General features: G+C 43.4%; 1 protein-coding gene across 5 annotated transcripts in view; it reads left to right on the top strand.

The window, feature by feature from the left end:
• Window positions 1–21,410, top strand: part of LOC124304462 (E3 ubiquitin-protein ligase PDZRN3-B) — a 137,199-nt gene that overhangs the window by 105,912 nt on the left and 9,877 nt on the right. The window contains exon 1 of one of the 5 annotated variants that reach the window (XM_046762730.1): window positions 8,611–8,837. The exons of 3 other annotated variants lie outside the window; for them this stretch is intronic. The gene's annotated coding sequence lies outside the window, so the exon portion shown is untranslated. Of the gene's footprint in view, window positions 1–8,610; window positions 8,838–15,953; window positions 16,523–21,410 lie in introns of those variants that run through there. One more of the 5 variants, XM_046762731.1, reaches the window with a different exon arrangement.

Below are 21,410 nucleotides of genomic sequence, written 5' to 3'. Positions count from 1 at the left end.
TTCAAGACTAGGCCCACAATGGGCTTATTTTGTTTCTGTTTTTATTTTTGCACCCTTTAATTTTTTTGATCAACTAAAACATTTTTTAAACGATCTGAAAATTCCCAAAAATTCTCCAAAGTTCGGTTTTTCACTTGGAAAGAACATTTCTAAGCTGGAAATTATCAGACCGTTTAAACCATGTTTTGATCCATACTTGATCAATGAAATTAAAAATAGTAAGACAAAATTAGTCAAAATGGCCCATTATGGGCGTGCTCTTGCAATGCTTGGAAAAAAAAACAGTTTTTGAGAATTTTAAACCTGATTCTTTTCAAAATCACTCTTAATATTTATAAATAATTAATTATTTGAACGAAAATCTGAAAAAATTCACGGTACTGTTTCCAAATGGGAACAAAGACAAAAAAAGTTTTGAACTAAATCAAAAATGATGAAGGTCAGACGTTGGTTGGGTACACGTGAAATTCTCCATATATATACATATATGGTGTGTATATAGGTATGTGTAATTACTTTGATACTCATCTAATTACGACTCTGTAATTAATTCGATCGCTCTCTATCTCTCTCTCTATGCGTTAACGCGAGAGAAGAAGAAGTAGAAGAAGAAGACGGAGGAGTAAGAGAGAGAGATAGAGAGAGAGAGAGAGAGAGAGAGAGAGAGAGAGAGAGAGAGAGAGAGAGAGAGAGAGAGAGAGAGAGAGCTAACGCCCGCTTGGTAAATAAGAATATTTATGCGAAGTGCCGCTAACAACCCTATTAGTGAGAAATTTTCTTCCCTCAAACTCCCCCCGAAACCCCGGCAAGAGTCGCGACCACCAACGCCGAGTGTCGTCACCACCGAGGGACTCGAACCTCTTTTCCCTTTTCGCTTCCGGCTTAATAAATTCGTCGGCTTACCTTTATACACCCGCGCATCAGCAATTCGCGGGAAACCCTTAAAGGTGGAAAGGTAACCGTAATACTGTATAATATATCCCCCATAACGACTTCGTGTCAAAGGGCGCACGTCTCTCAGGCAAACGCGTATGATGTTCACACGTGTCATGTAAGTCTCCGCAGGTGAAATCGTTTTGAAAATAGGAATTTTTCAATTTAATTTATTTTTATTTTGGTCTTTTTTACCTCAAATTAATCACGCTTTGGGCTAATTAGCGCTGAGAATGAATTCTTTGTCCCTCTTGCCCGGTTTTTCAATCACTCCCATGACCAGGCCATGAGCACCCTCTTGAAAGAATCGAGGAGAACAATATGGACCTTCTTGAACCGGATTTAATTGGGTTAATAGAGGTCATTCCGCCCGGTTGAATCCAATGCAGTGATCATTAGCCAACATTGACGAGTCTAGGAGGAGGACGGCGCAATTACATCAGGCGTGAAAATTCAACGCTGATTGAATTTCCCGCTGGGGGTAATTGCAGAACGAGCCGTGTAATTGGTAGAGAAGTGTTCTCGTCTTTCGTTCGTTACAACCAACGTACGGTCGGACTCTGAGACACATCTGGAAATTTGTTATTTTTTATTTTTTTTTTTCTTAAAATAACGAAGGTTTTGCCAATACGCGGTAACGGAAGTTATATGAATTCTTGGAAGGTGGTTCACCTAGTGAAACTGCACATTCAATGGGCTGCAGACGATGGCTGAGTTACTTTTTACTTCACCTTAATGTGGTGATTTTAATGTGGAGTTATGTCCCATTCGAAGTTTTTTGAAGCAGTTAAGACTTTACTTGCTGTGCAGGAACGGTTGAAAATTTCTCTGTCTGTTTAAGATAGGCCGCATTATTAGTAAAACATTCCTTAAAAACGTGTACATATGAGAGCCCGAAAGGGGTTAAATGCAGGATAAAGGAAGCAACATGTTGAAGAAACTGATCACTACACGATACAAGTATCTATTAGTTTTTTTTTTTCGAGCTATATAATAAATTCCGGAGGTTTTCAAAAGTTCACGGTTGACTTTCCCTGTTGAAACATCAAAAACCACACTTTACGCAATTAATTTCGCGGTCAATGGACACGGGTCGATAAACTAATGATAAAAAATGTGGTTTTTTGTCTTTGAACAGCGAACATGAACCATGAATTTTTCAAAACCTTACGAAATTTGCGTAACACGAGAAAAAAAGTCTTTATTTTCATCCTATAATAATCACACTTATAAACCATCGAAGAAACACCCCTAATGATTTAATTTCGCAGAACCTTGAGACCTCGACCCTTTGTTCTTGTTTTTATTCTACACCTTCGTGCAGATTTCGTATTTTCGTTTCAGATCTGAAGTACGGTTGGTGGAATCGGTGGAAAAAGGTAGTGTCAAAAAAAAAAAAAAAACGCGCAAAAAGGTCCGGACTTCTCAAGGTTCGATATTACGCGGCGTTAGTCACAATCATCGTTAGGCGCGGCTCATTAACGTCGGTTATTACGCACTTGGCCTTAGCCGAACATTATACGCTTGCACGCTGACGGTACTCCCGATATTTCCACGCAGTCCTGCCACTCTCATCTCGAACTGTGCAGGCTGCTATTAATACCGCAAGATTGCTTTGTACACGGGTGACGGAAAGCCACGCCATTCTGAATACCCGCGAGCGGATTTTCGCGGCGTACCTACGACGAGAGGCTTCGGTGAAAATTCTCTCATGCATCTTTAAAGTTCCGCCACCTTACATCGAAATGACAAACGACACGCGGCGCCGCAGGAATTGATTGAAAAATCCAAGTGACGTATCGGAGGCACATAACCATAGACTTACACACGTAACACAGATAGACATCGCGCGCATTTCATATCCTTTCCGCATTGTCATCTTCTCCCCCCCCCCCCCCCCCACAGCCCCTTTCCGTCGCCAGTCTCCTTGTTACACTGCATCCATGTCATCGCGTTTCCCGCACCTTTCCAAATCCCTTGCTCATTCGGCAAAGCATCGAACTGTTTTTCTTACTTGATTGTTCTTTTTTTTTTCACTCTGTTTCTCTCCTTCCGTAAGAGAATATACTTCGCTGAGCAATACCTGCATTCATCTCGGAATCAGACTGCGACTCCTTATTCCTGTCGCTTTGATTGCTGCGAAACGTCCTCGTTACATCATAGCTTAGTTTTCGGCGCTATTTTGTCGGCACATATCCTAAGTTTTCAATTTCATCTTTTTGACGCAAATCGTGATTTTACACCATTCAATTACCATTGTTACATAAATTAATGAAACTTAACCTATTATATACAATCGTTCAACGAACCACAGGCGAGAGAAAAACACGACCAACGATCAGCTGTCAGCCTGATTTCAAGGTTAGTTTGATGTCTTTCCACCAGGCACTGCGTTGCAAAGTGATAATTGCAATGGTCTGGACGTCCTGCAGACGGCGCTACTGATCGTGCGAGTGTTGAAGGAAGGCATGGAACCTATCCAAAAACGCTTTTCGTTCCGCATCTGTTTTGCGCCACCTAGCTATGTAGGTACTGAAAACACGCTCGGTCGACCGTTTCCTTCTCGGAGGATTCGTAAATCTCTTGTCGGTATGTATTAGGTATATATCTATATGTATGTATCTATGTACATGTGTGGGCATGGATGCCCCGCACGTGGTGCCTCGGTAAAAAGTTTGTTGCGGTTGCCAGGGCGCGTCGGGACGACGGGACGACGGGAAACGGACGGACGGATTCCCAGTTGAAACACGCGACCACTAATCTGTCCGTCTCGTTGAATAGTTGCGGCCCGGACGGACGCATACATACCACATATCGTTTTCAACAGTGTGAAGAAGCGAACAAGACTCAAACCGCGCGGATCGTTGCTATTATATACATACGTATAACGGTTTACTCTATTCAAGATACTTTTCTCAATGTATGCGTTAAGAGAACTTGGGGAAAACTGTATCCGCCCTAGCAGAGGCAGGATTTCCGTTAAAATTTATTATACGACAGAGATTTTTACGACACATTCAGAATCGTCCGTAGGTGATGATGATTTTTACACATGTCACACTAATTTTTCGAGCAGTCATAGCTATACCAAAATTTATAAAAATCATTGTAATGGCTTGTGTTTAAAGGATGAATGGAGAAATTATGCGGTCAAAAAATCTCCAGCGATGTGTTATTTGCACCAATGACAGTGAATGAGAATAAAACATCATCACTACTACGTGATAGACGGATCATGGATCGAAATGACCAAAGTTTGATCACTTCAAACGTCACTTTGTGTTCGTTAGAATTCATTTTTATTAGATAGCAAGAATGTCGTTCCAATCTTCTTCACTGTCATTGCAATGGCATGAATAAAATTGATGAAGATCTTTTTAATGGTTATGTTTCTCTTCCTAACTTTTGATTCAGACCGGTCTCATTTATTCTCAGGATTCTAAACTGATCACAACCTACTGCCTATAGCACGAGTATTTTATTTTTGCAGACGACAAAGAATCTTAAGCTCATCCAATTTTGCCGAATGACAGTTTAAAAAGTTCAAGTCCGAAACTCAGACGTTCTGAAAAAACGGTCACGCTAACCAAATGAAACCCAGCGGCAAAACGATTTACCACCTAACGGCGAAGGGTTCCAGCGATGCAATTAAGCGTAGAAATTTCGTCCAATTGAAAAAAGCCAGTCGTAAGAGGACCGTGGAAGGCAGAAGGGTTTGAATGTAGTTTGGCGAAACAAAAGCAGCGCAGAGTGATATTCGAGCTGTGTGGGTGACGACGGAGAACGAGGATCCATGAATCTGTGGGAGATGAGCGTACTGCTTCTATGTCTTAACCTTCCCTACCGGATGTTAAAACTCGCAAGGCTGCCGCAGCCTACGGGAACGAATTAATTTATCGACCGGTTGGCAGGACTCCAGTAGCGCTCAGCCACTCCTCGCCTTAAAGTCCCATGCAAGTACCAAGCCCCTGATCCTTGACGCTCCGCGTCCTGCAAAAAGGTCTCCAACGTCTTGCGAAGGGTTTCGGTTACACGCACGTTTCAGCCGAAGGACGACCTCCTTGATCGAGGACATTAACGTTCGCCAAGGATTATTGGGGGCAGAAGACCCTGCGGCCTTGGATTAACTTTACACCCTCCGTCCGGCCCCGAATTATTCCTTAGACTCGCCCCTAATGCCTCTAATCCCCGGTTCTTCTGCTCCTGCTGAACCTCTTGAGGAAAGCACGAAGCTGGTTCTTCGAAGGACTTCCGTGAGAAGACCTCGAAGTGTAATTCTAATTTTGATCCCGAGCTTCTGCTCCTCGTCAAAGCCACCATGCTCCTGGTGCAGTTGAGGGGTGGGTAAGAAAAGTGAATAGATTCTTCTCTCGAGGACGGCGAAGCAATCAACTGCCTTGCGGATTATACAATACATCTATAGATGTACCGCTTCTAATCACCTTGGTACCATTACGTACGAACTAAGATTATGGCCACAAATGCTTCAGATAGAGGTGCTTTCAACTTACCACTAACTTCGAAAGAATATAGTGTACCATGTACTGAGAAGTTCTGTAATTTGTTCACGAATTGTGTTGTCGAAGAGATCCAAGATTAAATTACCGAATTCTGCTGACGATGAGTCTAATGAAGGTCAGCACAAATGATGGATCTACCCTGTAATCCTACATATGGTACAATTGATACAGTGTAGCAAGTATTGAGAAATTCTGTACTTTGGTCACGAATCGTGTTGTCGAAGTGATCCAAGTTTAAATTACCGATTACTGCTGACGATGAGTTTTACGAAGGTGACCGCAAATGGTGCATCTACCCTGTGATCCTACATGTGGTACAATTGGTATAGTGTACCAAGTATTGAGAAATTCTGTATTTTGGTTGCGAATCGTGCTGTCGAAGAGATCCAAGTTTAAATTATCGAATACTGTGGACGATGAGTCTTACGAAGGTGAACGCAAATGTTGGATCTACCCTGCAATCCTACATATGGCACGGTACGCGTTTAAGTTTCGGTGCAACAGTGGCGCATTCTTTGCGCGCGTTGAGTAGCCGCGTAAAAACGAACGGCTTCTTTGGAAAAACGAAGAGTGCGATAAATCCTTCACTGTCCAGTGGATGCATGCATGCATGCACAGCACCAGCAGTAGCAGCATGCGGTCTGAGCGACGGGGGAGAACGGGAAAAACAAACCGGAGTTTTGTTGGTGCGATCGGAGCAGCTCGCACGTGTGCATCGCCGACGACTGTGGTGGATGGACAAGGATGCCTGTACGTACAATCGGCCTGCATGTGCAGCATTTAGATATAACCTATGGTCTCAATGTGTTTATTTCCATCGTCCCAGCCGGGACTGCGGGGACCGTATATTAACCAACATAACTGCACGCGGGCCGAAATATATCGTCGTGGAAATTGTCGTCCGCGTGGAAATAGTATAAGAAAAAGGAATGAAGAAAACAGATCGCAAGATGAACTCACTTACTCGCCATTAAATTATCATCCCGTACGGAAAGGGAGCTTGGAGGATTTTACAACCGTGTTAAGGGGGCGCCAGTACATCTCAACCGTGGTGTCAAAAACGTCTCGAAACCGTATATAATGAGATATAATTTCAGCGTTTGAGCATACTGCAATGCAGAGGGAAATGAATCAACACACATCGAGGATGTGTTTTTTCACCCTAATTTATGGACTGCTCAGGCATGTAATCCACGCACGTCCTCGTATCGCCGGTTCGTTTCCATTCAAGTAAAACGCGCGATTTAAGAATGTCCTTAATTCCGTATACACATATCGGACTTCACGCGACGACAAGTATTCTTTGTCACGGTTAGTTGTACAGCAATTAGTGCTCCCAGTAGAGAGAACAGAAGCGTCGCTTATTTAATTATTTTCTTTCTTTCTTTTATACTCACCGATGCACGCGTCCTCGCCCGCTTTGATTGCACACCCAGCCAACCGAGACCTGCAACACTGCTGATGTCAATCGGAGTGAAACGAGATGTAGCAAAGGGGAACAAATCGAGCAAAGTGGGCTTGACCGAGAGGCTGCGGCTCGAGGGATGATGGGAAGAGAAGGGAGGCGATTCTTTGTTCAGCCACGCAAAACGCGGATATATGAGAGAGTGGCGACGCGGTCTGCACGGCTCTTTAGAGTCCGCTTCCTGCAACCAACGTTTCTTCGCCCCCCCCCCCCCCCCCCCTTACTTTGCACCCTCGGCGAATGACCAGCGCGTAACCCCAACGATCCGGGGCACCAACTCTGCTATGGTAATAACGGATTATCAGGATGTACGAGGATACGCGAAGTCCGAAATCGCTTTGGTTTAGTTTCGGGGTGAAAAGGACGGTGCTTCGCGCTTATGGCACAAATTGAAAGCCGACTACAAGGCGTTTCATCATCAACACTCGTCTTCTTTATTTCGTCTTATTATATCGGTGAGATTCATTGGTAGACCTTAAATCGATCTCTAGATTTTCTACCTACTTCAACAGCGGCGCTTTAACTGGATGCAGATGAACTGTCTGAAAAAACAGGAGAATCTCAAAGGATTTTGTCCTTTTTCAAAAATGTAGAAAAAATATTGCAGGCACGATGTGTCGAATCAAATGCTCAGGGAACAAACCTGATTACGGTCGGAGAGACAGGGTAAAGTCAGGGATTTTCTAATCCGATTTGAGCAGCCACCCTATTTAACCCTTCGAGTCTAACAACCACTCCGGTTAAAGGAAAAACTTCTGCTAAAACCGCCTGCCAAACATTTCTCTGGGTCCAAGTATGTAGAAAATGACAGTTTCGAAAATGTCGGTGTTCGAATTCTCTTACCTGAATAAATGAACCTCTTGTAAACAATTTCTGGTATAAAAACTGTTTTCCCGGTCCTCGAAAGTTTGTTAAATATTTATAGAATACATCTTACATTTGAATCGACTAACGTACACAACAAAATAGCTGTTTCCTTAAAGGAGTAATAACCACAAAATCTAGATCAGTAAAAAAGAAAATCAAGATTCCTTGACCTGACTTTCCTCTAAACATGTATCGTGTATTGTTCACGGTTTGCATTGATGCAAATGAACAAGCAATGCAGCGTAATAGAAAGGGAGACTGTTGAATCGTCCTGTAGGCCTGGTGGACCCCTCGGGAGGAGTGAGTGAGGCCTAAAGAGTGAGTTAGCAGCAGACCACTTGTCCGGCATAATCCTCCCCTGGCCGTTTCCTCATACCTACTCGAAAACCCTGCAGAAGGACTCGGACCACCGTCGAGGTGTATATATACGTATATCCGTGATATATCCCTGCAGTCTCATATAATCCCCGGAAATGTCCGTCCCAGCGTAAAATAATATGTCGTCTAGCGTCAGCGGGTGCAAAATCGTCCGAAGGTGCAGCGTGTACGAGCCTCGCGGAATAAAGGGTCTGGGGGTGAAGGATATCCTCGGGACTAACCCCGCCGGCGGATCCTCTCAGCGCCCCTGACAATGCTTAACATATTTTAGCGGTATTTCTGAGGGGCGAGCGTGATCCGAACCGAAGCGATATAACATCGATTTCCGGTATTGAATGCATCTTTTTTTTACTCTGCATCCCCGCGGCACGTAGTTACATACATCCGTAGATGCCTGCAGGAAAGAGGAAAACCTCAATTACGGGGTTCCGTCCTGATGGATGGACGACATCCAGAATCCTGACGTGTAAATTGTTTGCGTGATGCGGAGACTGGTGCCCGAGTAAGAAGAAGAAAAAAAAACGAAGATAAAACCGAGGAGGGAAGGAAGAAGAAGAGACGAGGGAAGACCAAAATGGCCCTGGAATTTTATTCACTTTTCTTCAAAGACAGTGTCCGCTACGACACGGGCACGCATTTTTTCGGAGTAAATTTATCGGGCTGCAGATATAGAGGTTGGTACTTTCCACACACACACAGTTCTTTTCACGTTTCCGGAGGGATTAATCTTCAGCGTTTCTGACGTCGTAGTCCGCGCACTCAGAGACGAGGTTAATTCCTTACTCGTGGCGAGAAATGAGTTTAGCATGTAGAATCTGCGAAGTTGGAAGATTGGCAATTTGGGGAAAAGGTCCGTCAGAGTGGAGGTCGCGTAATATCAACCTTCGCAAAGTAGGGAGCACCTACCCAACGGTTCCTTTTCTTAGTTCCTTGACAAGGTGAGCTGTCATTATTTAGTTTTCTCTTCTTTTCACTACTCTTTCCGTTCTTTCTTAGTATTTTTTGAACATGGCTCGTAGAACTAAGCCCCCCCCCCTTCGTTATCCGCCGGCGTTTCAGTTCGAAGTTGTCCCGTTGCCTGCAGTCTGCAGTTTTATTCAAATTTTACAACTTTCATTTAAATGCAGTTTAGGACATCGCAATATAACGCCGCGGAGCTTTGGCTCGGTGCCACGGAACGAAGTAGTTATTGCCGAATCGAGTCACGTTTTGCATATCTCAGGCTGCTCCTCCTCGGTTCTTCGAAATTAAAAAAAGGAGCAAAATGGTATCGGGAGAAGAGAATTGAGGAGAAAAAAGAAGAAAACCGGAAAACGTTCCAGAATCGGAATCCTTGTCTCCGAGGACTGCTTACTTTAATCTCTTTCAATATTAGCTAGTGCCTCGTCATCCTCTCTCTCTCTCTCTCTCTCTCTCTCTCTCTCTCTCTCTCTCTCTCTCTCTCTCTCTCTCACTCTCTCTTTCTCTCTCTCCCGTAAATGTCTTTAGGCTAAAACTTAGGGAATATTTGGCCAGCAAAACTGTTTAATTGCTAACTGATACCACGTTTGCCTAATTTAATTTAATCTGTTGATACTTAATGCATAACTCATACATATATATATAATATATGCTTTGTAGGATTAGCTTTTAGCTGACTAGTTTTGGTAAGGTTCCTCTGATTAGCGTATTCTATTTAATAAGCGCAGATTTAATTTAAATATTTTTTATATATTGTTATATGTTTATTTTCTATTTTTATTTTTATTTTATTTTATTTTACTTTATTTTATTTTATTTTTATTTCATTTTATTCTATTTTGATTTTATTTTATTTTATTTATTTTTCTTCTTTCACCGAGAGCTGTACATGGTCAGTGCATTTGTGTTGTCCTTAGGGGACATATTGCTCCGAGACATTTTTCAATAAACGCTTTTCTCTTTCTCTCTCTCTCTCTCTCTCTCTCTCTATCCGCACAGCAAACTATACGAACGAATAAAATACCCGCCCATACAACTCGCACGTGTCAAGAGCTAGGGAAAATTCTTTTCTACGGCGGACGTATTCTTGATGAAGAATAAGGAAAGAAGATAGTAATAAAATTCGATATAAACCTAGACATCGACGAAGTACGGAGATATGCAGCTGAGCCCAGTCTTCGGTCCTCGGATTCCTTATTTTATTTCCACCAGCTCTTTTCCTGGAATCCCCTCGAATATCGTATGCCATGAATGTCTACCACGAGTGGCAGCGGGGGGGTGTGGCAGTGAGTGGTTATCGCTATAACCACGTCATTCGCTCGAAAAGAATCCCCCGGCAAGCCGGGAACCGTGAAAAGGGATGAATCGTTCGATCACGAACCCCGGCTGCCACTTTTCCTCGGGCCTTTCCATCGGGGATTCCTCATTCCCGAACTACAGTATCGTTCGATGACCGTTTCCCGCGATCGCACCTCGGCTCAAACTCTTCTTATTTTACGACCAGCAGGCGCCTTGATTTACGACCATTATTATCGCCCGAATATGCTATGCAGACGTGGAGCAAGCATATACGGGAACGGAGTGCCACCGACGTCCACGTAAAACGATAAAAGAGACGAAAAAAAAATAAAAATAACGAAAAGAACAAGACTAGTGGCACTCTGGTGCGAAAAATTCAAGTCAACGTAGCAAAGGAATTGGTGTCAGCGGTGGGATGGCGAACTTTAGCCAGAAATTTTTCCTTCTGATTTTATCCTCGCTGAATTTATATTCCCGCTTTTCCACGAGGATTTATATCGCGCCAAGTTACCACCTAAGCTACCCTGCAACGACGCTTCACTTCAACCGTGTGGCATCGCTGCTTTTTTACCTTTAAAGCTCAGACCACCGGATCCTCGAATGCTCGCGTCGCAATCGGGCGTAACTTACTGATATTGTATATCGAACTTATCCCGCATGTCGAGGACAACAATACGGGTTAGACGCATCCGCGAACCCCCGTCTTCGGAGATTCGCCGGCCTTTTTCGCCGCCGCGATGCCTGTTCAAAATTCAATAGCTTTCATGCTCAGCGAAGTTCGAAGAACTCAGACGCGGGTTTCAAGCGAATTATTTTAATAGCTGGATCCGACGTCTAGCGCTACTGTAGTGGTCTTTTTTATCCAGGATCAAGCAGCCGTAGAATTTGATCTAGCGGACACGGTGCGAACTGGATGATTCAATTATTTCGCTTCGCAGTTTCACACGTCAATTTTTTACGTGGATTTTTATTCATCCTTATTTTCACCATCATTTTATTCATAGAAGATGAAAAAAATAAAAAGAGAATATTCTCGACCGAATCTCCGACGCCTTTTATTCTCTCTCTGAAATATCCGGGATGAGGAGCAGCAGCTTTGGCTTCTGCGGCCACATCCATTTATGGAAGAACTCCTAATCTCCCGAAACCCCGGATGGGAATTCGATTCCGGGCACGCCTTTTTGACTGACGTTTTTTAAAATCGTTTCCAACCATTCGACGTGTCCATGAGGCTTGGAATCTTGGAAAAACTGAAAGCCACCCTCTTGCGCCTTTGGGTGACGTCGAGGTGCGAGAGCTGAGCATTATTGCGTTACACCATCGGTGAGTCTGAGTCAATCGATAACTCGACTTGTGAAAAAATGGGGGTTGAGGGTGGAAAAAAAGTGCCTGCCACTTGTCTCTAGAGAAATTACCAGGACGACAGTAACGTAGCTTCAAAACCGGTCCCTCCGTATAAATTAACAGGCTTCAACCGACGACGCCTACAGGAAGAATCACCGATTTTTTAACCCACCCCGATTGTTTTCGACATTCAAGTTGACGAGCAATGTTACGAATAACGCGAGTCTAAATTAGTGCTTCGGCAAATGATCTTGAAACCCCTTCACCCACTAGATTGTTACTCATTGAGATGTGCAAAGCGTCAATTCTAGCAAATGAGTTTTGGAAAAACGGGCAGACGCTTAAATTCACACGTCGAAATCGTTCGGACGTTATATATATTGTTATTGTATACGTATTGTACATAATTATTGGCTTGTTACCACACCCTGCAGTTTCCTCTCGATGAACACTTACGGCACTGGGTTTGTCATGCTAATCAATATTCTCTGCAGCAGAATTCTTCACGGTCTGTTTATCTCGTAATTTCCTTTGGCAATAAGCAATGACCAGATCATCGAGCAATTTCGTTTGAGTATTTTTTTTTTCTTGTGTCTTTTTCTATATCATAATATTTATTTTTAATGAACGATTCGTGGTCTCGAATTCCCGGGATGGATACCCGTATACATGTTTTATTATATCTGGGGAAAAATCGCTGAAAGGTTTTTTATTAGGTGTAATTTCGAGGAGGACATATCTTCGAGATAAAGGTGGCTGAATTGAGTGATGAAAAGACGTTGGCTATGAGATGCGGGACACCACACGAGGGGTTCAACATCCACTCTTTGCCCACAACTGAAATGGACGAATAGAAAGAGAGAGAGAGAGTGAGAGAGAGAAGAATGGAAACGAATCACCGCGGAATATTTTATCCCGTAGAGATTTCAGAATTTTCAAATCGAATCGAAATTCTCCCTCTAGCCAGAGAGCATCGCCAGCTGCGAAATGCCGTAATCAAAACTGACTGACAATTAATATACAGTGTGAATTGCAAACGACGGAATGGTCCGTCGTCTGTCATAGTTTAATGCGCATGCGCTACAATCCAAGAGCATTTGTTTGCCAGGGTAACCAACTGTAATAAATTTATACGACAGTTCGCCGCGTTGTAAGTAACCTCAAAAACTTTGACGGCTGCCGGTTTTAAGCACAACTACCAGCGACAATTGTCTAAATTTTTGAGGTTACGTTCATAACGGTTGGTCGCCCTGACAAACAACCGCTCTCGGATTATAACGCATGCGCATTGAACTATAGTAGACGACGGATCATTCTGTCGTGAGCAATTCACACTCTATCTTATGTATGTATAGATGTAGAAGACTGGCATATGATATTTTGACTGATACAATTATTCATTTTCCATCGCCTCGCGTCACATCTCGTGTTCAAATCTGTCATATCGGAGGACGGCGTTTTGTGCTGCAGGAAATATAATCTTCTATTGGATTCGTGTTTAATTACAATTTTTCTTTTTTTTTTCTTCCACCGTCGGAAATTTTTCTTACCACTAATTTGGTATAACCATATAACATCCTATGAACACCTTGCACTGCATCAATATAAAATTCAGCGTTTTCGAGGCTTTGAAGTATTTTTTAACCACGAAAAGTGCGAAGAAGACAGATTTCAAATATTTATCTCGATTTCGTTGGTAATTTTTTTTAATAATTTTTATTTCCCCTCGTACGAACCGTTTTTTATTCTTTTTTTTTTTTTAGTCAATAGGGGCGGCAGCTCAGTTTGCGGGAGTAAATTCAAATCACGTTTCTCCATTGTTTGAAAATCCCTTCGAAGCGCGATGAGGTATAGATTGATAGCTACATCGGAGGGCAGGAAACGAGCTCAAAACTATAGAACCGTAAAATTTTCCATCAGGAATATTTTTCGTCTCCCGCAACGGTGCGGACAAATCCGTTCTCCACAGTCAGTCTGTGGTGTCGGGAAACTTGGCTTCGTTGCCGGTCCTCCGGTGTTCGATTCAATATCGAAACGCCGCTGCTCAGCACGAATCCCTCGCGATGCTCGAATCGTTGCTTTCGGGGGCGATAGCCCATTATCTCCCCCCTGCAACCCCCATGGAAACCCATACATGTCTGCACTGTGAGGGGAGATCGCGGCAAGTTGTTACAAATGAGTTTGAAAACTTATCCGTCGATAACACCGGCAGCCCGTTTAACGCCTCACGGCTGTTAAGACGCGTCGAGCCGTGCTTGATAGATTATTGTTACTAGAGGCGAAAGTCGCAGCTGCAACTGGCTCGTCTTATAGATTCGCTAAATATTGGTTTTTCTTCTTTTCCGCTTTTCTTATTCCTTATTTCTTTCTCTCTCTCTCTCTCTCTCTCTACAGGTATATATTTTGTTCCTGTTTTTCCCTTTTTTTTCCTCACATACTAACTCAATTAAGTAACCGACTAAAATTACCGTTACTATCATTTGCAATCAATTTATTCATAGAGTATTATTATACCGGTGTAATAAAAAGTATTGTCCACTATTTTTGAGCAGAATTCTAAGTATAATTGCATCGTAGCTACGAAAATCTGCACCTATACGTAACAATAATGAATAAAAGATCCATGATTATTGATTTCTCTGGTCTTCTCTTTTCTACCCGGTGTTATGCATATATATATATATTATATAGGAATCGTATGGTACAACTTGGAAAGGCTATGATGGGTGGATGTACAGCGATATAAGTATACGGACTCTGGCTGGTAGAAACGTTGAACGAGTGTAATTCCCAGGGCCATAGACTTCAAAGCGAGCAAAGAGCAGCTAAAGCTAATGTTTACGGTAGGGAAGTGCAACTGCAAAATTTTTTCCCAAAGGCGCGTAGTACCTTGACATCGCGACGCGACGTAATGACGATGCGATTGGTACCCGTGTGTATATATATATAAATATACATATACCTAGGTATGCGCCTGTAGACGTAACTGACAATTACAGTACGGAATAGTTCCGACGGCATGAGTTTTTCCTTCAAAGGCTGAAAGGAGGAAGAAAAAAAAAATATGCTCAACGTGGGAAGAAGGAAAAAAGAAAGGAAGAAATCTTGCGGTTTAAATTTCCCGCCGAATTCGCGGTTTCGTGTAGAAGTAGACATTGTGGATGCAAACCGCGTTAATAGAACTTGAAAACTCGATTCCGATTCCAACCACAAATTTCTTTTTGTTCTTTTTTTTTTGCGTGTGGCATGGGGGGGTGGGTTACTACTCTTTTCGTTTTTCTCTTCTTCAAGTCCTTTTAGACTACTCGAGCACCTTTCAACACGAGACCAACTGGCCGCGATTCTGTTTGTTGAACGAAACGCGACGCTGATTCGACCGTTCGAAAGTTTCCCCTAGTGCAGTAGTGAAAACCAGAACCCTTGTTAGAGTAAACTCTAGTATAATTTACATTTCCCACTGTGAATTCTTTTTTTTTCATTTCTTTTTTTACTCACTCTTTCTCTCCGTCTTTTCATTCCCGTTTACCTTACGCTCGCGTTCATCCTCGGCCGCAAATGAATGTTCGGGTTTGGTCAGTACCATTTCTGCATGCCTCTTGCAGTCTCGCAGGCTGAAATAACATACTCTTTTCGCTACGATACCCTTTTCCACGTATCACTTCGCTCTTCCATGCTTCGTGAAATTTTCAAATCCAACCGTGGAATGCTAGCTCTGATTATATCTTGTCAGGCTAACCTTAAACCAAATATCAGATCACTCTGAAGATCAGCAAAGGAAAGAATCCCAACAAGTCTGAAGTTATTAACGTTAACGTAACGAAACTTCTTGGGGGAAAAATCATTATCGTGCAATTTCTGAATGATCTTTAACGAGTTTACTTTTTAAAATTTATGAATATGTTTTGTTTATCATCATGGCTTACTAAATTTCAGTCAAACCTAAACGCACGAAGTAACGATTTTTCCTGAACACGCATCGTTACCAACTTCATCCTCATGAATCCCAGACTTTGTGATACATCAAAAATATAGTCTACAACTTACAACAAACGTCAGAGAACTGGGAAATTTGCTTCGGACACGAAAATCTTTGGGTATCGGTGCATGCACTAATACTCCATTAGGCCCCATGCATGCCAGCCGATATTTATCTCTGATTACAGTATATGAAAAAGGACGTTGGTAAAGCGTCATGCCAACCTGTATAACGACGCCTACAACACGTACATATGCCCATAAGGTACAACATGTCTCCACCACCATTGTACGGTCTACAGGAAATTGGGAATGCCGAGGAGATAACGAAAGGAAAAAATGTTCCCCCGGCGTTATTTATTGGGGCAACGAGAATGAGGCGGCGGTGCAGCGGCGGGGAAGAGTGGCAAATGGGTTCCGTGTTCATTTCCTATTGCCGTATTTTCCTGATATTGGTACATTAACCCACAACAATGTGGATGACAGTGCGTCGCTATGCGTAGCACGCAACCGTGCTCTCATATACCAAACCATCGATCCACACGGGCTTGGTCACGCCGCAGCGGTGAGGATTCGACGGAAAGGAGGCACGGGGTGCAGGCGATGATCGAGGGATGGGCAGGAATGAAGAGGATCGGAGGTATTTCATCCCTGCGCCGCTGTCCACGTACCCCAGTGTAATCCACGTTCACCGCCTCGGCTATCGGACGTTTCAAAATCGATCCCCAACTCAGCCAGCCAACTGATCAGCTCGCTTCTCCAGGGTTAACTGGAATTGATTGTAAGGTGCCATTTGTCCGATTCAGTTACCCGAATCGACCCCCCTTTCTATTCCAATTCACGTAATCAGCATCGCTATTCCGACCCTTTTACGAGCTTAAATTTGTCAACCTACCGCTTCGTCCTTGGTCCGAATCCTCGCGGTGATCGAAAACCTTGGAAAAGTCGGGAAATTTTATTCCGAATAACCGATTTTCAGTAGGGTGATACAGGTTTTTCACAGTTTGTCGAACATTAAACACTGCACTGTGAGAAAAATGGTAGTATTGTAATTTATCGAAATTGAACGTTGTGTCACTAGCGTAAAATAAATTTTATGGTCCATTCGGAACTTGAATGTATCAGATAACGCTACATTGACATCACATTACAGTCTATAGAAGCAGTCCACACTCCATTTTTCTGACAGTATTTAACACTGATCACTGACCGATGATCAGAGACTGGACTCGTTGTACCTGGGTATTATTTTGGCTCAAATTTTTCGCCGCATGGAGTTTATGAAATTCAGGATATTACGAAACGAAAGTTTGTGACAACCCGATGCCTTGTTTACGCTCATTTTTTAATCGGAAAGCATGCCTATAGTGCCGAGAAGAAAACAATTCGCAACCACATAACGTAATCAAAAGTTGAATTACACCGGACGTCGAATGTTGTGAAAGAGTTTTTGACTATGCAGTAAGACCTAGGATAAAATTTTCTAATATTCAGGTTCCCGTATACCCTGAAAAAGTTTCTACGAAATTTTATTCTCACTTTTTCTTCAGGATGACCCTTCTTCTCGGATGTCGACACTAGGGCGCCAATGGAATAGTGACGACACGGCGAGTAGTATTTTAGTTTTATTGCCGTAATAGAGAAGGCGAAAACTCGGTGAAGACATCGCGCGTTGACCCGAAGTCATCGTGCAAAACGTAAAACCTAAAGTTATGTCGAACTTCCAGGTCGCGGAGAAGGAAGTCCTACGAATTAGATTCGTCCGGTGATACGTGATGGAGGGTAGCGGAAGAGAATCAGGAGGTGGTTTTACGATGTTGACGTTGAAAACACCCTCCCTTCGCCCCTTTCCGTCTCTCACAAACAGTGACAATCGAGGCCGCGATATAAAACCACCACATTTCACCGTGTACACCTATACATACGTATACGTATATGATCTACATCCATCGAATTTTTGACAGGCCATTTGTCACCGGAGTAACGGACCGGTTTGTATACCATGCGGTTTGGTTTTACGCGGAAGAGAAGTGAGTTGAAAGTCGGGATAAATTGCATGAGAGGGGAGGAGGAGGAGGTTGTGAGTGGCTGGTACAGGTGGTGTATCAGAGGGACAAAAAGAACGAGCTGTCCCGCTCTCGGCGAGGTTCACCGGTTAATTGTCAGGCGACCCTCTTATCTCCCCATTCAGCTTCCTCGAGGTCTTCGTATTCGGTGCTTTTTCTTCTTTTTCCGTTTCTTCGCGGCTTTTGTTGTCGACGGTATTCCGAGCGACGCAGGCTACTTTGGAAGGAGAACCGGTAAGTTGCATCAGTAACGGACCATCAATTAAGGGTTAGAGAAAGACCGTGCCAAAACCTGGGACAATAATTTGTCAGGGTCTAATTAAGGGAGCGGATACTTGATTAGGACAAGAAGACGAAGTCGGGGAGTAAAGGCGCGCGGGTAAATTATAGGAGTTTTGAACTTGTTGTTAGACGAAGATCGAAAATTTGAAGGTCATTTGCAAAAAACGCGCTTTTCGCAATCGCGAACTTTGCGATAGTTACACTCTTCGTGAAAATTACACCCTCGTGAGAATCCTTACTCGTTCAGCAGGTACAACCCTGCGGGTTTCGAAATTTCCGTTGCTTTGATCCTTTCGTTATTTGATATACCTGCGGTGGGTAGCACCTTGTTCGTCATTTCTCGCTGAGTGTGAGGCCTAAGTTCTGAATTTAAGAGAGAACCGTCAAAGACGTGCGAGGATTTCCATTTAAATCTGGTCATAGAATTGACTGAGACTTATCCTATTTACACACAGCTTTGAGGTTTTCACAACTTTTCATCCTAAATCACTTTACCTTGTGTCATTCAAATCCTCTGAAGCTAAAATTGAAGTGTTTCGGTTGTTCCGATTCTTCAACGCTGGGTGCAAGTTCCCACATTCTTCCAGGTTATCATTAAAAAAAGCTTCTCACTCACCCTTGTAAAGGGTTTCAAGTTCGTTCACTGATGTGTAGGTATATGTACACGTCTTGAAAACTCTACATTTTAACACATTCCGTTCCACCTTTTTTGCTCTTGTATGATTACTTCCGGTTCCCTGAATTCGTTTTAATCATCGTCAGTGTTGTGCGTTTACTGTATTAACCCGTGAACAGATCTGACAGTGGGGTCTTAAAAACCATACGAAACTGTCGCTCGTGTATAAATACAGGCCTTGAGTGATATTCCTTTCCACTCACATTTCGTCAAGAAAATCATGAAGTCGAATATCAAGAAAAACTATAGAAAAGCAGAATCGCTTTGTTGTGTCAGGAAATTGTGATCGTGTGAAAAATTTCCTCTTGAATATAACAAGTCAATGACATACCTATACATCCGAGTGCAAAATGAGAAAAACGAATCTGATCCGCACTTGTTGGAAAATAATTTTTAATCAAAAGTTTGGAGAAAAGTTTCACCCTACGTAAGAAAAAAGTTAGAAATGAAACTTTTCGACTCTTTTGGAATCGTCGCGTGAAGCGTAGTCACATATACCATGGAGATGAACTGCTGCACTACAGTTCAAAAAAGAATCTGACGGAAATACGAGCCCCATTGTCATACTCATTCACTTTGGCTGAAAGGTTGAAAAATTTATTCCTCTGTCTCTCTCAACTCTCTTTTTCTCACTCTCTCTTTCTCTCTCTCTCTCTCTCTCTCTCTCAAGGGGTGTGCGGAAATTCCGTAGTTGAGATAAACGCGACCGTGGCCCGGAATTCGCGCGTCGTGCAGAAATTCGCGCACAAGTATGGCTCGTGGTGTTGAGTAATGAGTGAACTTTGAATAAATTTGCATCTTAATTTCGTCAAGGGATTTATGGCTTAATCGGTATTTCAGCAGCTATATACAGGGATTTTGCTGCCGGGCAACATGTTTCGAAGGGCCATAAAGTATAAATAGGGTGTTTAAAATTTATGACTGTTATTAATTTTAACCATCCTCGGGTAATAGTAGAAGCTAACCGCTCTCACTTCTTAAAACTCCTCCTCTTTCACCATATAATAAGGTGAGTCCTGAAGCAGCGAGCTCTCGCCGACATTTATCACTCACGACTCGCGTAGCCGGAATTGGACATAAAAAATCAAAATTAGGGGCTGCTTTTAAACACCATTCCCCATTCACGATTACATTCTTTATTTAAATCTTATTCAGATTTCGTCTCTACCCTGAGATTTCTCAGATTGTACCGTCATATAAACTGCGAAGTAACGATTCGGGCTTCTCCCTTCACTGCAGCTACGGTGGTGGCTCAAGGCGGAAATAATAAGGGTGATAAAAAAACGATAATAAATTACCAGGGCGGGAGGGCGCGTTTGAAAAATAACTGATTAGCATCCCTCCTTCAAGAAGCGACTCCTGCAGTCCCGTTGCCGGATTCTTTGCACAGGGAGGGTGGTCTTCCTCCACGGACATCATCATAATCCGACTTAACTAATGCCAACACGCCGCTGCAGGCTATGTCGAAACTTTTTCCACCCCGCCGCTACACCCTCCGAATTACTTCATCGTGATTGCGTAGCACTCGCCTGTTAATTGTAGAAAGATTAATGATTTTCCGCCCCAGGGAACTACTCAGGGCTCGGCAGCTCGTGGTTAGGGGTGAACGGGTCAAACGCTCGGCTCCTCTTCGACTCCTTTATCTGTTTCCCACAAGTACACACCTAAACCTCTTCACGATCGCGTGATAATCCAGCTTCCGTTGTGCGTTTTCCAAATGCATGCACTTCCGCATTTCATGCGGAAGAATTTTTTCTCTCTCTCCTTCTCTCCCTTTCATAACCCCTGCATCTTAAGAACGTAAAGTCGGTTCTTTAACGCCTGCATATCTGGTGTCGAGTTGCCGTTTCGGCAACGAGAATAACGAAACTCGTAAACGGTAATCGGAGGATTTTACAACCGGAGTTAGAGTACATAAGGAAGTGATTTGTGCAGTTGTTACACCGCGAGGTTTTACGAGAGAATCGTTTCCTCTTTTCGCCTCCATCCTTCTTCTGTCGTTTATACCTTTTTTGCTCGGTTCAAGGGCACGGGTATTTTTAGCGAAACGGGCAACCCACCTATGATCATATCATAGTCATCGGTTGATGTTTGGGAGGCATGGGAGGTATTAAGGACACTGCGTCGCGGAGCGAGAACTACTCAGGTTTCCAACCCCTCGCTCACCCTTCGCCATAACGGATCATATTTTACGCCGATATACGAAATGGCTTCCCACTTGACATACGCCGCCGCCACCGACCGAATTACTCGCGCCGGTGTTGGGTTGCACTTTTGTTAATTGTAGAAAGATTAATGACACTCTTCGCGTACATATCAGGTGCGGGACACCGGAAGACCTCGGGGGTGGGAGGGTTAAAGTGTCTTGGCCTCGCAGTCCTGATATTCGAGGAACTGACACGAACGGCGAGAGAGAGAGTGACAGAGAGAGAGTGAGAGAGTGGTATGAAGGGCGAGCGGGGCGCAGGATGCTTTCCATCTCCTTAATTTTTCAATCGATTCTTCTCTGCCCGTTACGTGTTACCCTGCACTCGGCGCACTTTTTCTTCTTCTTCTTCTTCTTCCGCGCTGATCTTCCCCTGGGCGCTTGGCCTCTGCTCTGCTTCAGTCTCCCATTCGGTCCCCCAGACCAGTCGAGAGCTATT

The sequence above is a fragment of the Neodiprion virginianus genome, chromosome 5 (genome assembly GCF_021901495.1).
Source record: "Neodiprion virginianus isolate iyNeoVirg1 chromosome 5, iyNeoVirg1.1, whole genome shotgun sequence".
Classification (NCBI taxonomy): Eukaryota; Metazoa; Arthropoda; class Insecta; order Hymenoptera; family Diprionidae; genus Neodiprion; species Neodiprion virginianus.
The sequence above is the reverse complement of the archived record's forward strand: the minus strand, read 5'-3'. Positions and strand labels throughout refer to the sequence as shown.